This window comes from Heptranchias perlo, chromosome 18, assembly GCF_035084215.1.
Source record: "Heptranchias perlo isolate sHepPer1 chromosome 18, sHepPer1.hap1, whole genome shotgun sequence".
Taxonomy (NCBI): Eukaryota; Metazoa; Chordata; class Chondrichthyes; order Hexanchiformes; family Hexanchidae; genus Heptranchias; species Heptranchias perlo.
This window is the reverse complement of record NC_090342.1, coordinates 33,113,658-33,130,855: the sequence shown is the minus strand read 5'-3', so window position 1 is coordinate 33,130,855 and position 17,198 is coordinate 33,113,658. Positions and strand designations below refer to the sequence as shown.

Sequence of the window (17,198 nt, the reverse complement as noted above, 5' to 3'; positions counted from 1 at the left end):
GACATCAGAGAGAGAGACATCGGGGAGGAGACATCGGAGAGGGAGACATCAGAGAGGGAGACATCGGAGAGGGAGACATCGGAGAGGGAGACATCGGAGAGGGAGACATCGGAGAGGGAGACATCGGGGGGGGGAGACATCGGAGAGAGAGACATCGGGGGGGAGACATTAGAGAGGGAGACATCGGGGGGGAGACATTAGAGAGGGAGACATCGGGGGGGAGACATCAGAGAGAGAGACATCGGGGGGAGACATCGGAGAGGGAGACATCGGAGAGGGAGACATCGGAGAGAGAGACATCGGGGGGAGACATTAGAGAGGGAGACATCGGGGGGGGAGACATCGGAGAGAGAGACATCGGGGGGAGACATTAGAGAGGGAGACATCGGGGGGGGAGACATCGGAAAGAGAGACATCGGGGGGGGAGACATCGGAGAGAGAGACATCGTGGGGGAGACATTAGAGAGAGAGACATCGGGGGGGGAGACATTAGAGAGAGAGACATCGGGGGGGAGACATCAGAGAGAGAGACATCGGGGGGGGAGACATTAGAGAGAGAGACATCGGGGGGGAGACATCAGAGAGAGAGACATCGGGGGGAGACATCGGAAAGAGAGACATCGGGGGGGGAGACATCGGAGAGAGACACTTCGGGGGGGAGAGATCGGGGAGAGAGACATCGGGGGGGAGACATTAGAGAGGGAGACATCGGTGGGGGGGAGACATCAGAGAGAGAGACATCGGGGGGGGGGGAGACATTAGAGAGGGAGACATCGGTGGGGGGGAGACATCAGAGAGAGAGACATCGGGGAGGAGACATCAGAGAGAGAGACATCGGGGAGGAGACATCGGGGAGGAGACATCGGGGGGGAGACATCGGGGGGGGAGACATCAGAGAGAGAGACATCGGAAAGAGAGACATCGGGGGGGGAGACATCAGAGAGAGACACATCGGGGGGGAGAGATCGGGGAGAGAGACATCGGGGGGGGAGACATCAGAGAGAGACACATCGGGGGGGAGAGATCGGGGAGAGAGACATCGGGGGGAGACATCGGGGAGAGAGACATCGGGGGGGAGAGATCGGGGAGAGAGACATCGGGGGGGGAGACATCAGAGAGAGACATCGGGGGGGAGAGATCGGGGAGAGAGACATCGGGGGGGGAGACATCAGAGAGACATCGGGCATCGGAGCGGGGGGTGCAGGTGACATTGTTTCAATGGTAGGTTTTTATGTTGTGAAATGTTATTTTATTTCATTTATTTACTTTATTTTTGACTGATCTGGCCCTTCAAGCCTTCACCAGATCGGGAACGACGCTCACACCCAGGTGCGTCTTTGTGAGGCGCGGAAGTCGACGTGTTGGAGCCGGGTTTGTTTCCCGCTCCTCATTTCCCCAATTTTCGTAGCCCCCCCCCCCACCCCCAACGCACCCGCACTTCCAAATTAAAATTGAGCCCAGAGTGTCTGTATAGTTACAGAGAAAGCAGAAGGAGTTCTCAGATTTCTTACAGTAAATCAATGCATTCCCTGCTCTCTCTGACTGGAAGCCATTTCTCCCGTCAACCACAATTTGCTGTTTTGCCCGTTACATTTCCATAATCAATTCCATTAATATTACACCTGAATTCAAAGTCTTTGTAAGAATCTCTGATTGTGTTTTTATTAAATTACCTTGTCTAATGGTTTCCAATTAGTGATTAGTCAAAATTAACTATTGATTAGTCAAAACTCATCCCACAAAACTGATAACTGCATAATGCTACATATACCCAAGTCACATTTCTAATTCCATTAAAAGAATGAAGTCAGTCCTTTTTAAATGCAATTATTGATCTTATTCAATGTTGTATTCATCTAATATATACATTTGCCTGTGTATAAATATAGCTGTAATTTAATTATGTAAATTCAATTTTTTTGAGAGTTTTAGCACTTATGGAAGCTGTTCACTTCCACTTTGACTCAAATATTGGGCGATAAATTGGACCGCGTAACGCCTGTTGTGTAGGCGCTATGCGGCCGCCTAAGGTTCTAAAATGGCGTCCAGAATGCACGCGCACACTTCTAACGTGACGTGTGCCGGACGCCATCTTGGTAAAGGTGTTTGCGCACGCGCAGGTAACGAACTCCAGCACCATGTAAAGTAGGGAGAATATGTGGTAGATCAGAAGGCAATGCTGATTTAAAGGGACAGATGCGATTTTGGAACTCAACGCTCCAGCCAACGCACTGTCTTAACCAGCTGAACAGGTCATAGACGGCTTGCAGGACCCCTCAACAGCGCTAATTAAAGGGATCATGCAGGTATTGCAGGTTAGTTGCTGGGTTATTGCTTTTGGCTGCTGGTACAATTGTACGTGTTTGTTGAAGCTTCCACTACTTGGAGAAAGTTACAATATTATAAAGAGAGAGGTCTGGCAGGTCCTGCATTACTGTTGGTAACATTTAAAAAAGTGTGCTGAACAAGGTTTCTGCCAACCATGGGTGGTCTGCTGGGGCTTCCGCTGGGCATTGAACACGAGAGGGCACACAGAGCAGGTCAAGCTGCAAAGAGGGGGAGGAGGAGGAGGCCATATCCAATAAAGGCCTTCAGGGACCAATTCTCTTACTTCAACCTGAGCGAGGATCAATGCATCCGACGGCTGCGGTTCACGAATGAGGTCGTGATGGAGATTTGTCAATTGCTGCAGCCACAACTGCAGCCTCAGAGCAGGGCAAGGACAGCATTGCCTGTGGCTGTGACGGTAACCGTGGCACTGAACTTTTACGGCTCTGGATCCTTTCAGGCTGCTGCTGGCGATATGTGCAACATCTCACAGTTTGCAGTGCACTGCTGCATAAGGGAGGTCACTGAGGTATTGTACGAGATGCGCAACAGATTCATAACGCTCCCTCTTGACAGATAGCAGCAGAATGAGCGAGTACGAGGGTTTGCTTACATTGCAGGCTTCTCCCTGGTGCAGGGTGCCATTGACTGCACGCATATTGCCATGCATGTTCCACATCTCAACTCGGCCATCTTCATGAACAGAAAGGGCTTCCATTCTCTGAATGTGCAGCTGGTGTGGGACCACAGGCAGCGCATCAATGCAGGTCAATGCCCGCTACCCTGGCAGCAGCCATGATTCCTTCAATCTGCGGCAGTCCAGCATCCCACCTATTGTTCAACCAGCACAGCAAGTCACAGGCTGGCTCTGGGCGACAAGGGCTATCCCCTCATGAAGTGGCTCATGACTCCGGTCAGGAACACATGTATGCGTGCAGAACAAGCCTACAACGAGAGCCATGCGACCACATGAAACGTCATCGAGTGCACCAAAGGTGGCCTAAAGCAACGCTTCCGCTGCCTGGGCCGTTCTGGAGGAGCCCTGCAGTACTCAGCTGAGCAGGTGTCGAGATTCGTCGTGGTATGCTGCATGCTGCACATACTCGCCCTTATGAGAGGACAGCCCTTGCCGCCGCCTATCCGGCAAGACCCTGAGCCAGAGGCAGAGGAAGAGGAGGAGAAGGAGAAGGAGGCGGAGGAGGAGGAGGAGACAGAGGAGGAAGTGGAGGACGAGGCAAGGAGGCAACAAGGTGCAGAGGCCCTGTCTGCCAGGGCTCTGTGTGCTCACCTTATTAATGAGTGATATCAGTCACCTCAACGACACCTCCCAAGTCACCAACAGTCCTACACTCCTCACTTTTCCTCTCCCACATGACCATCAAATCGTCCTCCTTATGATTACACATTGCTTCCTCCCACAGCTCATCGCATAAATAAAAACCACCACCAACTGCGATTTCAAATACAAATTCATAAACTAACATGTGAAATCATGTATACAACATTACACTATTCACCCTTGTGCATTCCCTTAGTGCCTGCCGTTCATGTGCCTTTTCCTTTCCTAGTGCTCCTACGAGGTGCATCCTCAGTGGCTGGAGCATAGGTGGTGGAAGGCTGCTGACCTTCAACGGAGGAGTGTGCAGATGGCCACGGAGGTCGACCTTGAGCAGCTGTGGGATGGGAGGGCTCAGCTTCAGACTGCACCATCTCAGTCTGGGCTGCAGCAGTCTGGCCTGGCTGGCTGACAGGCAACAGCAAGAGCACTGGCGGAGTGGCAGGGGTGGAAGCAGGAATGCTGTCATCCTGAGAGAGGACAGCAGGTTCAACTGCCATGGTGCCACTGCCACTCTCCCGGGGCGGCGCTTCAGCAATCCTGGTGATCTGCTGGAGAACAGATTGCTGGACTGCTGTGTCGCTCTGGAAGCCCCGTTCCACAGTGGAACCCAGGACCATGAAAGCAGCAGTCTAAGCTTGTAAGACAGCAGTCTGAGCTCCAAATGTAGCAGTCAGACCTTTGATGGCAGATGTTTGTGCTGCAATGGAAGCTGTGACATCGGTCATCAGATGCTGCATCATGGTGGGTTCCACAGGCGTGCTGATGGAGGTGACCACCCGTTCCATGTTGGAAAGGATGGGCTCCAAGCTCTGCGCAAAGCCCTGTGCCAAGTTGGAGCTGGACTCCTCCATGCCCTGTGACTTTGCGCACAGGCTTTCTGGCAGGCTTTCCAGTGCACCAAGCATTTGGCTGTGTACGCCCATCACCCTTCTTCTGTAGCCTGAGCTATCACAGTCCTCATCTGACTCCTCTGCAGCAGAATTAGTGAGCGACCTCATCCTCCGGCGAGCTGGCACCTGTGGTATCCGTTCCCCCCGCCCCGGCTGCTGCACACTTGTACCCGGTGTCTCACCATGTGCCGATCCCTCCTCTATCCTAGCTTCTACACTACACGTAGTATCAGTATCTAAGCTGGGCGCTGCAAGTGTCAGATCAAGTGACGGTCTGGCTTCATTATCACTGTCTTCCTCCTCCTCCACCTCAGACGGTGCTGGCTCCAGTTCTTGGGTATCTGCAATGACAAAGGGAGACAGGTTGAATTGTGGAGCGGGGGTGGAGAAAGTAAGATGTGTGTACCGACACTATCTGCAGCACGTGTGTCGGAAAAGATTGTGGGATGAGGGAGATGTGGGAAACATGAAGGAGGATTAGGTATGCAGAGACCCTCATCGTCGATACCTCCAGTGCTGCCAGTGGCCACGGCCACAGCGACGGCCCGCCCAATGATCCCCAGCACTGTCTCTTCCGTGGGGGGGGGGTGAGGATGTGTAGGTGTGCCTGTCCTCCCCCAGGTCTTTACTCTGCTGGCTGTTATGGCCAACTTCTCCTGCAAGACAGAGGGAAGTTTGTCAGTGGGTGTCCTGCACGGTGTTTGGGTGATGTGGCTGTCATGGTTGAATAGCTGCCAGTGTGTGTGACCTGTGAGTTATGGGTGTGTAGCTTGCAAGAGTGGTTCTACGTGAGAGTGAGATGCAGCATCCGAAGTGCAGCATTGCGTTCGGCTGGAAAGTGTTTGTTGGTGGGTAGATGACGGGGCGTGCTGTGCGTGGAACAGTGGTGCAGTTGCTGGATGTGCCACTTGACACTTGAATTCACTCACCTTGACCACTCATGTCAAATCATTGAACTTTTTCCTACACTGCATCCACGTGCATGGTGCAATGCTCCTGGCATTCACTTCCGCGCCATTTCCTCCCACTGCCACCACAGCTGGTGTCTGGAGGGCTTCCTGCCACCTTGCAGGTACAGGATGGCCTTCCATGCATCCACCTCATCCACCAAGGCCTCTAGTGCGTCATTGGAGAAACTTGGTGCACACTCACTCGCTGGTCCAGCCATTAGATTTTTCTTCCACTGCCAATTGAATTGACAGTGCACCTCCCCTTTAAAAAGTGCAGGCTGCCTTTAAGTAGTGCATGCCCCATATTGAGCCCCCTGCTGGTGCGTGCAGCCACTCAACAGCGCAGGTAGCACTGGCTGCTCACAGCAAACGTGCAGATTATCAGGCAGCATGAATCTCACGTGCTGCCTGCATCTCAACGACTGGACGTGGGTTAATCGCGCATCGTGACCCCTGCGCCTGGTTTCGGGGGTTAACCAATTTAACCCCATTGTCTGTAGAATTTCTGTCTTCATTGAACTGGAGCTGCAATTCTGGCCACATGGTATGGGCATTATGGTGAGAGTCCATGCATTTTTAAAAAAATGATTTTTGGCCAACAATACACTTTGACCACACACCTTTTTTGTAAAATTAGAAATTAACATAATTATACTCGGGGTAGATGGAACAGAAAATTACAAAACAGTTTTATGAAGTATGGATAGAAAAAGCAATGTGTAAAGTATTTTTCTTACTGATTATTACAAGAGAGTAATGGATGATTTGGAGAGTGACCTTGTAAGCAATTGGTTTGTATGACATGGTAAACTGTGGAAGCAAAGTATTAAGTAATTGCTAAACATCAAGTCCCAGAAGATGTGTAACAGCCTTGAGGGCACTCCTGTGTTTTTGTTTTTTTATATATACTACAAAGTCTTCCAGTTTTACCGTTAGTGATGTGAACTTTTGTACGGCAGAGATAGAGTCCCAGGCAACAACCTAGTCTGGGTGTTCCAAAGGCAGCACGTGCAGCACATGAAGCTTTGCTGTTGACAGTTTGGAATAGAACAGAATATTGAGGTGCAACTACAGTAGCTTTTGTTTATCTGCAAGGACAAATGTCATTTGTGGCATTGCTATTATCCTAATATCCTAATAGAGGACTGTCGGCCTGTCAATATTTCTGAGTGTTTTTGAGGGTAGGTTATGGGGTGGAAGGGAATTAAGGGAATTGAGATCATCACTGAACAGATCATTGCACCACTTTTCAAGGAGACATTCCAAAATTTAGGACCATGCTTACCTCCAGATTTTTTTTCTGAACTTCCAACTCTAAATAAGAGTTGGAAGTTTAGCTCTAAATGGGCTGGAAGCAATAATGTCATTTTTATGTTGCCAATAGTACTTTCCTCACATGCATGACGTTATATAGCTTTCTTTATCTTAAATGACTAAAATGATTCTTCAGAGTTTTTAAGGTATCACTGCATTTTATATTGACACCATGTTGTTATGTGATAGATGCAAGATGAAATGGTAATTCTGCACTGCAACTTGATTCTTTAATGCATTGGAGTTATAAAGCAAGAAAAAAAATTACTGATATGGTACCTCCTTAACTCAATATCAAGAGTAAAGTTAACAGAGCCTGTAAATTTCAGAATAATTTGCTTATGAATTACAGGATAGAATTATTAGTAGTGAGCATGTGTTATACATAAAGATGGTGCTGGAATTACTTCATGTAGGACCATCCTAAGTTTGAAAGGGAAAATATGTCGATAATCTTGGGGGAAAATCTGACCAAAGGTATCAACTTGGCTCAGTTCATAGTAGTGTTGGATCTAAGTTAAAAGGTTGTGGTTTGCTTGAGGACTTCAGCACATCATCTGACATTCTACTACTATACTAGCAGAGGTGCTGTTGTTAAAAGTAATATTAAACCATGTATTAGTCATGCTGGGCTTCACAGGTAGCAGGTGTGGTCAGTAAATCAAGTGGCTAACTTCAGGCAACCAATTTGCAGGTACCTGATTTTATAACAGGTGATTTGGGAGCCAACAAGCATGGGCCTCATATAAATATTCAAATTATCTTCACAAGATCCCATGATAACTTTTATGTTTTCAGCAAAACTCCGCCCACAGACTGAGCCTCACTCATTAAAATGGAAGTCCTTGGGCCTGGGCGGCTGAAGCCGGCTTCTTATAGGCAAAAGATAAAGTTTTGTGCTATGCACCCTTTGCGGCATTTTGTTCTATGGCCCTTCGGTGGCAGTGCAAAGCATCACACATGGCACCAATGTGGGCATCAGGGCTCTTCACATCAACCCCATGGCCTTAATGTCATTCTTTAATTTTTGTTTTCTCTTTATCCAATTCTATGTGCCTTGTCTTTCTTTATCTCTTCCCTTCTTCCTGGATTTGTCTTATCATTCTCAGTTTCTCATTTTTTATCTTTCTCTATTTGTCTCTGTCTCCATTTTTCTGTATTTTACTTTTAAAAATGTTTATTTCTGATTCTACCCCACCTCTTTGTTCAATATTTCCTTTTCTGTTCTTCCTTTTAAGCTTAAATTCTCTGCGGGGACGTTAGAGATGAAATTATCAGAAGGTCTTGCTACGTTTATAATTATTCATTTGTATGCTACTTTCCATCCATCTGCTTACCTCATATATTGTGGATGTATGCAATTTATTGTCTCTGGGAAGCTGAAGTGTTGTGCTGGGAATGAGTAGCTGTCCTGGGGTAAATGGAGGCTCTGCAGCTGCCCCTGGTGGTAGACGGTACTTGGTGTTGCTGGAGAATGGGAGGCAGTGAAAAGATGATACAGCTGGACCTACTGGTGTAACAGAGAATGGTTGAGTTTTTAACATTAGAAAAGCCCATTAGAAATACTTTACCTATCTCTAAAATGAAGAGCATGATTTACGTATCGATTTTAATATTTTATAGATGTAAAGGAGTGTTACATCAGTATTACTCAAGCATTACTGAAAAATTACTAATTGTCATGGAAATGTGACTAAACCACGACAACAGGAAGTAGGTGTGACAAATAGGAAGCTTGACGAATTGTGATATATTAAGAGGTTTTTTTAATATTCCCTAATAATTAGCTACATATTTCCACTTCAATTCATAGTTAAAAATACTTTTTTTTCAATGATAAGTTTAATTTACAAACTAACTTGCTAAATATCTATCTTAAAACAAAAACTTACAATGGGGATAGGGAGAAAGAAACAGTTCCAAAAGACTCCAACCTATTTTTTATGAAATGTAATTGTAACAACACTGCACTTTGCAGAAAATGGTTTGTGCAAACTATATTGTTCCTTATCCCTACATATATTCTTTATTGAATAACAACAACTTGCATTTATATAGCACCTTTAACATAGTAAAATATCCCAAGGGACTTACCTGTTTAATGATTTATACCAAAGAATTGTGAAATAGACTGTTTTCCTTAATCATTATTATACATGGTACTTCATCGCTGAAGTATTATTTTTTCCTCTTCTCCCTTTAACCTTCCTCTCCTGGAGGTGGCAAATCATGCTGGGTATTGTTACACTATTCCTCTCCCCAGCCCGGGAGTGCTGAGGTCAATTGTAGTGTTCACCATTGCAGCTGAGATGATCCATGATTGAATCATGCACTTTCCTAATTTGTACGGCACAATGCCATTCCAGGCATTGCATTTACCAACTCAGCAATCAGAGAAGTTTAGTAACTGCAGCTTTATAACCTTAATGCCTATATTTTTTTTCTGAAATTACAAGACTGCAGTAATCTGAAGTGGTCATTGCCAACCAACTAAATGAAAAGTAAGGTGAACAATTATGGTAATAGTTACTAATTGGAAAATGGCATTCCGCATGATTGTGGACTTTTTCAATTATGTTGTTTTTGAAGATGTTTTCCGTATGAAAATGCCAACATTTAAAATTCAAAATGGTGATTCTTAATGAGGTGTGCAGTTTGTGGAGTTTCCCCTCTTTGCTGATTTGTTTCCCCTCACCACCAATGATTGATGTTGATAAGGTAACCACATTAACTAATTAAGGCCCAACTAAAGAAAGTTGAGAGTTACAACAGTGCAAACTTTATATGATCTGCTGAAAAGTTGGGCTCCTATTGCTGGATTTTAATGGATGACCTGTCTACTATTCCAGCAAAGATCTCATTGGGTCATTTACTCTTAGTTTTATTAGTACAAGTTTCAGCTTCAAAATGCTTCCCAATGGGTTCATCTTCAGTCATCACATCAGTTACAGATTTGTTTTCTGCCACTGGAGCCCTGTTTACACTATTTAAATTAGTTTGTGCACAGCAGATACTAGTTAGACAGGATGAGGGTTTCCCTAGTTTACAAAACAAATAGTAGAACAGCTCAGAGTGGTGATCTGACTGCAATAGGAGGGGAAAGAGCAAGAAGTTTTTACAAACAGCATCTTTGTTACTGAGCACTTAGGATATCAGCACAAATGCACGGGAGTAAAATTACATAAAAATGACAAATCCAGTGATAAAAAAAGTTTTCATAAAATGCAGGAAATTATAAAGTTTCCAAAAATCAAGATTCTCAGAGGTGACCATGTCCTGAGTCCCCCTGAAAGAATCCCATGTTTGATGTACAGTATACCCACTTTTAAAGTTGCCACTAAATCACTGCTGTAAGATGCTCGTGATTGCCTTTCAGGCCAATAGTACTGGAATACTTCCTAGAACAAAAATAGGATGATTAAAATAAACACTGGTATTGAATGTTCCTTGAATTTAAGAAGCAAACTTTATTTTAAAATAGTGAGAATAGATCCCTTCAGTATGATCTAGGGTGATATAGATTGCTCCTAAAGTAAATTGAGCCATATGAAACAAAGGCAGAATCATAGAAAAATATCTAGAGCAGCTTCACACTGGAGAAAATGAGTGGACATTGAGCCTTTGTGGAAGTTTCAGGAAAGGTAATTGAAAGCTTGGAAAAGAAGATAAGTTTTAAGAAGGTTTTTAAAGGCAAAAAGATGTGAAGAGGCAGAATTGTTTAGGGCTTGACTTCCAAAAGGCTTTTGACAAAGTTCCACACAAAAGGCTATTGATTAAAATCAAGGCTGACTTAAGCTTACTTAGACTTAACGCTAATAAAATGTTGAACTATATGGTTAAAACAGTAAACTATAAGTCAGAGGGATGGTGATCAGACTTTACAGTCCTCTGTCCAGTTCTGGTTGTCAAGAAATAAGAGAAACAGTCAAGCGCTGGAGGCAGTGCAGAGAAGAGGCACAATGCTGATCCGTAGGGCATGATTTTAACCCCGAAGAATGGGTGGGTTGGGGGCGGGGGTGGGGGGGGGGTGTCAGCAAAAATTTTAAAAGTTTGGAGCGGGGACGAGTCCTGGCTCCAACGCACTGAAAAATTAGTTTCACCCAGGCGCACCTGGGTGCGTGCTTCGGAAACCCGGTAGTCCCGCCGGCAATTAAAACCGGCAGGATGACATTTAAAAGGACAATTAACACCGTTGAAGTACTAAAACCAAATTAAATTTATGGGGATTGAAGCAGAGAAACAATTTTAACTCTGCCTGAACGCATTTCCCGTGACCATGGAAATGGAGGCGAATTGCAGCCGGCAGCCATTTGGACCTTTAAACCAGTGATTGACAAATGGGGATTAGAAGTGAGTTTTTGCAGCAGGGCAATCAGTTCTCTCAGACAAACATTTGGCTGGTAGTTCTTAGTGTTTAGACTCAGGTTTCTTTGTTTACACTCAGGATTCTTCTGTTCAGACATATTTGCCTGCATTTTGGACCCTGTCAAAATGATACCATCAGAATGGGGGGCGAAATGGATGTATTCAGCACTACATCTGAGGAGGAGGCAAATCACCATCCGTGTCAGGCACGGCAGGCAGCTCTGAGAGTTGCAGCTTCACAAGACAGAGGTGCACCACAAGGACCTGCAGAAGAGCAGAAAGGGGAACAAAGGAGGGCCCGATGTCGCAGGAGGCACTACCCGATGAGAGGGTCTACAACCAGAGACTGAGCTTCCTGGACCTCTCTGAGGAGCAGTGCCTACGAAGGCTAAGATTGAGTGGCTAGGTGGTCACAGACATCAGCAGGCTCCTTCATGCAGAGCTGCTCCCGACTGGGCCTGGTGGCCACGCATTGCCCGTCACAGTTAAAGTCACCACTGCCCTCAACTTCTTTGTCTCCGGATCCTTCCAGGGCGCCACCGGTGACATCGCCGGGGTCTCTCAGTCGTCTGCCTATAAGTGTATACGACAAGTGACAGATGACTTGTTTGCCAGGGCATCTGATTACATCAACTTCCCCATTGACGACATCAGCCAGACTGAGAGGGCAGTGGGTTTCCACACTCTGGCTGGCTTCCCATGGGTACAAGGTGCAATTGATTGCACACACGTAGCAATCCGAGGACCTGCACGTGAGCCAGGAATGTTCACCAACAGAAAAGGATATCACTCCATCAATGCACAGCTTGTTTGCGACCACCGGAAGAGGTTTCTGCAGGTGTGTGCCAGATTCCCTGGCAGCTGCCATGATTCCTTCATTCTGCGTGTATCCAACATCCTGGTCCTCTTCCACGCACAAGACAGACTTAAGGGCTAGCTCCTTGGAGGCATGGGATACCTCCTGATGACATCTGTGAGGAACCCCACCAGCGAGGCACAGAAGCATTACGACAGTCACATCACCACCAGGTCTGTCATAGAAATGCTGAAGATGCACTTCAGGTGCCTGGATCGAACTGGGGGAGCCCTGCAGTACTCACTGACAAGAGTGTGTAGAATAATAGTCGTGTGTTGCGTTCTGCACAACATCGCTCAACAGAGAGGGTTACCGGTGGATGAGGTTCCATGCGCTCCAGAAGCAGCTGCACCTGCCATCAACATTGATGAAGAAGCTGAGGAGGAGGAGGATGATGATGGGTGAACCATCGGCAGAGCAGCGTCTCACCTGGCTGCTTGTCATGCCAGGGAGTCGCTCAGATTCTCACAGGGAGGGCTGCAAAGTGACTACAGCCAAGTACTCAGACCACCTGTAAGGACCATCACAACCACAGCCCCCACCCTCCCGCCACCCCAGGTTGCACAAAACAGTCATTCGACACATTGCAAATGCACCCAATGGGTGGCATCAAGTCTCGCCATTCATGAGCAACCATATGTAAGGACGCTTTCACAAAAGGGACTCAAGAATGGGCAAGACATGGCAGTGATGGTGATAATCATAACATTTAATGTGAAGTTAACATAAACCAAATATAAATGAAAAACATGATATTCTGTCAGACACCCTTGTGCATACCCTTGGTGATTACAAAACCGTCGACATTCCCTTCCTAAAGCTTCTACGTGGTGCATCCCCTGTGGCTGCAGCAGAGGTAGTGACAGATTGCTCAGATTCATGCCCGGACTGCTTAGATGATTTTGGCCTACGACCTCTGGTTTTTGGAACCCTGAGGGCCCCTCCAAAGACTGCTCCACCTGCACCTGTGCAGGGACAGACTCGGCTTTCTGGAGAGGAGGAAGCATTGCAGGTACCGCTTGAAAGGGGGGAAATTGGTGAGACGTGGGAGCGCTTTGAGTGGTGTCCCCACTTCCATGTCCCCTTTCGCCATCATCCCTCTCCTGGGCCAGAGCCACCATCATTCCTGCCACTCTGCTGGACAACAGTTTGGGGGACATGTGTGATGCCTTGTAAGGCCAGTGCTTGTGTATCTGTTTGCCTGTCCAGGGCTGCAGAATGTAGTTCGCCCTGAGTCAGCACGGCCATAGCCAGGGCCTGAATGCACTAATTTGTGAGCTATGCTTGAAGCTCAATGGGGGCTGCCACTCTCTCCATCGAAGACATTCCTGCACTTAACCTGCGCCACCAATCCACTAGCGATGGAGTTGGACTCCTTCATCCTCTCTGCTATTGTGGAGAGTGTGCATGGCACGTTTTCCACTCCCTCGCAAAGTTGCTCCTATACCTTTATCATTCTCCTTTTCAAGGATGACCCCCGGGGTTCAGCATCTGTGCCAAGCTGAGCAGAGCTTGGAGAGGAGTGTGCCCACTGACATGGACTCTCCACCGCTGCACCTGTCACCGGTGTCTGTTCTTGCTTACTTGTGTGTGTTGATTCACAAGGTGACAACCCAACTACCTCTCTAATAGGTGACAACCCAACTACCTCACTGAGGCTTGAGTATCTGTGCTGGTGGATGGCTCACTAAGATGTGAAGGTGCGGCCTCAGAGGGAGGGAGCTCCTCTGAGGAACTGCCCTCGACCATGTCTTCAGTCCGTGACGCCCCTGGGAGAGGTGTTGCGATGAGCATACTGAGGTGTGCAACAGATCAATCATTGATAACATCAATTCACGTTGTGTGAGGGACATTAAAGTTCTGTCACCAGACGTTTGCGGGGTGCCAGTCTCGGCATCCCGAACGGCCCGGCACTCCATCGTACGACTTATCTCCAATGTCTCCTCCTCCGCCTCTGTGAGGGCCACTATTTGTGGAGGCCTCCCTCCAGTCCTCGGCCTCTCCCTTGCATTTTGCGCTCTCTTCTCCTACAAGGGGTGAAAGTACAGACATGCGATCGAGTGAGGGTGAAGTGGTCACCCAAAGAATGCATTGCTTTGGGCCAGGATGACAATGAAGCACATGCATCAGAAGGTGACAATCAGACAGTTTGATCACATTGGATCAGGATTGGGGTGAATGGGAGTGGTGGGTGCGCAAAGTCGGGGGGTGAAGAAGTGCACAGAAAGTGAAGGGAACCTGACACTGAGCCTTAAGCGGATGTGAGGAGTGATGTGATGGAGTAGGCTTTGCAGGGCAGTGTGATTGGGGGGGTGGGGTGATGTTCACCACAGAATGCAGGTCAATCAATAGCTGTATTCACTTTTCCTGACCTGGTTAAGTCATTAAATCTCTTTCGCCACTGCAGCCACGACCAGGGCACCGTGCTCCTGCTGCTGACCTGGTCTGCCACCTCCAGCCACGCCTTCTTTGTGTCAGAGCCAGGTTTCTTACTCCTGTCTGGTGGATAAAGCACCTCTCTCCTGCCTTTCACTGCGCCCAGCAATGTCTCCAGGTCGGTGTTGGAGAACCTAGGTGCTGTTTGGCTCTGGAACGTTGCATTGTCATTGTAGCTCCCTTTCTCCTTCAAAATGCATTGTTGGAGTGGCCCTTTAATAGTGGGCTTTAAATGCGTCATGCACGTGTGCAGTCCACCCACTGCACAGCTTGAGGATACGAAACCCGGAAGTTGAGTTAAGTGGATTCAATTGCGTCATAATCGCTCGGGAAACCGCACGATTTCCCACCCGATTATTGACCCCTCCCATCCCGCTGAGATCCCGCCTCCTAGTTTAAATTTAGGCCCTAGCATCAGAGGTCTGTGTCATAAGGAAAGACTGGAGAAACTTGGACTTTTCAGCCTAGAAAGGAGGCATCTGAGAGATTGTATATAGGTATATAAGATTGTTAAGAGTATAGGAAAGGTTAACCTGGAAAATTGCTTTAACTGCGGGAGTAGAGTTGGGGACACGGACATAGGCTCAAACTAGTAAAAGATAAATTGGGGATTGATACGACGAAATTCTTCTTCACATAGAGACTGATCAATGGGAGGAATAGACTTCATGATAGATTAGTGGAGGCAAAAACTCTGGAATTACTTAAGCAACAATTAGATACTACAATGGGAACACAAGGATCTTTGGAAGGATGAATTAAGATGGGTCAAATAGCCTTCCTCATCCATAATTTTCTTGGGAAAGTTCTAGAGAGTAGGACCAAGATGGCTGAAGGTTCTGCCAATTAAGGTTGAGTGGAGGGGGGGCTGACACACAAAAGGACAGTCAGAGGATTGGAGGGCATAGGAGATGATGTAATGCTGGAGAAGTTTGCAAAGATATGGTGAGATGTGATAGTGGATGGATTTGTAGATAAGGATGAGGATTTAAAATTTAATCTATTGGGATCAGGAGCCAGCGTAAGTCAGTGAAGATGGGGTGTTGGGTAAACGGGGCTTCATGTAGGATAGGATGTGGGTGGTGGAGTTTTGATGATTTGAGTTTATGGAGGGTGGAGGTCAGGAAAGAAAACATTGAAGAAATCAAGTTTAAAGGGGATGAAGGAGCAGAGAGAGGTTTTGGCAGCAGTGGGGGTGCAGACGTAGAAGTAAGGGGTCTTGAAGCTCGGTTCTGTGAAAACAGAACACTGAAGCCGGGTACAGTCTGCTTCAGTGTTAGTGGGCAGTCAGGGAGGGAGAGAAACTCGGCAGCAAGGGTGCAAAGAATTTGGGCAAAGACAATGGATTCAGTCTTCCTAATGTTCAATTGGAGGAAATTCTGGCTCATTTCATGATTTAATATCAGAAAGGCACTCTGACACCATAGAAGTAGTCTTGGGGTCAAAAGATGTTGTGGAGAGCTAAAGCTGTGTGTCATTAACATACATATGAATATTGACCCTGTGCCAATGACTGAGGGGTGGCAGGTAGATGAAAAGCTTGGGCCAAGGATGGATCCCTTGGGAACTCTGACCATTGGGGGAAGGGGTGGGGGGGTGGAGAACAGCAGGAGCAGATATCATTGCTGGAGATGTACCAACTGCATTGGGACACATAAGGATAAGAGCCAATAGAGGGCAGTGCCACAGTGGAAGAGGATGTGTGATTGACCATGCCATAGAGAGATTGAGGAGGATCAGAAAGGATAATGTGCTACGATGGAAGTCATAGAGGATATTGATGATGAATTTAACCAAAGTGATGTGGTGAGTGAGGGGCTAGTAGGTAATCAGGGATGGGGAGGTGGCAGCTGAGGTAGTTGCATGAATGGTCTCAATCTTTGCAATGAGGAAATTCATGAACTCCTTGCACTGGGTATTAGAGGTGAGGTTGGAAAGGAGTTTGAGGAGATGGTTTGTCAGAGAAAAGGAGTCATGGATTATCCTTTCTCTCCAGGATGATCCTGGATTAGTAGGACGATTTGGCTGTGGGAGGGAGGCACAGTAATGTTTGGTCCACATTTGGTAGTGATTGACAGGACCAGTTGTGTGCCAAGTCTAGTCAAGTCTGCGTCTCTCAGACTTTAGAGTGTGAAGGTGGGAGCTATAACTGGGGGGAAAAGATGGGCGCAGGAGCCGGTGACAAATGAGGGAACTATTTAATAGGTCAACGTGGGCAACAATGTCATGTTGGACGGAAGGGGAGTGGGGAGTCCACAGAACTTAAAAAAATATAGGGTGAACATTCAGCTCTGTGCTCACTTTTTGTGGTTGGAGTTCGTAGCTTCGAGTGAAGCAGTGCCTTCAAGCCCCACCACGGTAAGGAAGGAGCATAGCACGTTGTAACATTATTAATGAGTGGTATTTAACATTAGCCCAGGGTTCTTGGCGTGTAAATAAAAATACAATGTTGTTGCAGACTTTTTATACAATGCGGAATGCTACAAACCACTAACAATAATTGAATTACTGAAATTATCCCATGGTAAGGTGGGGCCCACCGCAAGTGAAATTATATCAACATTATGGCAACAATGAAAAGCAGAAATAGATCAACGCAACATACTCATTTTCCGTTGAGGTTTATTGCAACTTAAAGTACCATCATTGATAAATAACGATGGGCGATAAATGTTCGAAATAATCTGCCAACCATGGTAAGAGCGGTCAAAACATTGGGC

General features: G+C 46.9%; 1 long non-coding RNA gene across 1 annotated transcript in view; it reads right to left on the bottom strand.

The window, feature by feature from the left end:
• Positions 1-17,198, bottom strand: part of LOC137334739 (uncharacterized) — a 52,636-nt gene that overhangs the window by 34,490 nt on the left and 948 nt on the right. Inside the window, exon 2 of the long non-coding RNA XR_010966216.1 lies at positions 8,159-8,331. This is a non-coding gene — a long non-coding RNA (uncharacterized lncRNA). The remainder of the gene's footprint in view (positions 1-8,158; positions 8,332-17,198) is intronic.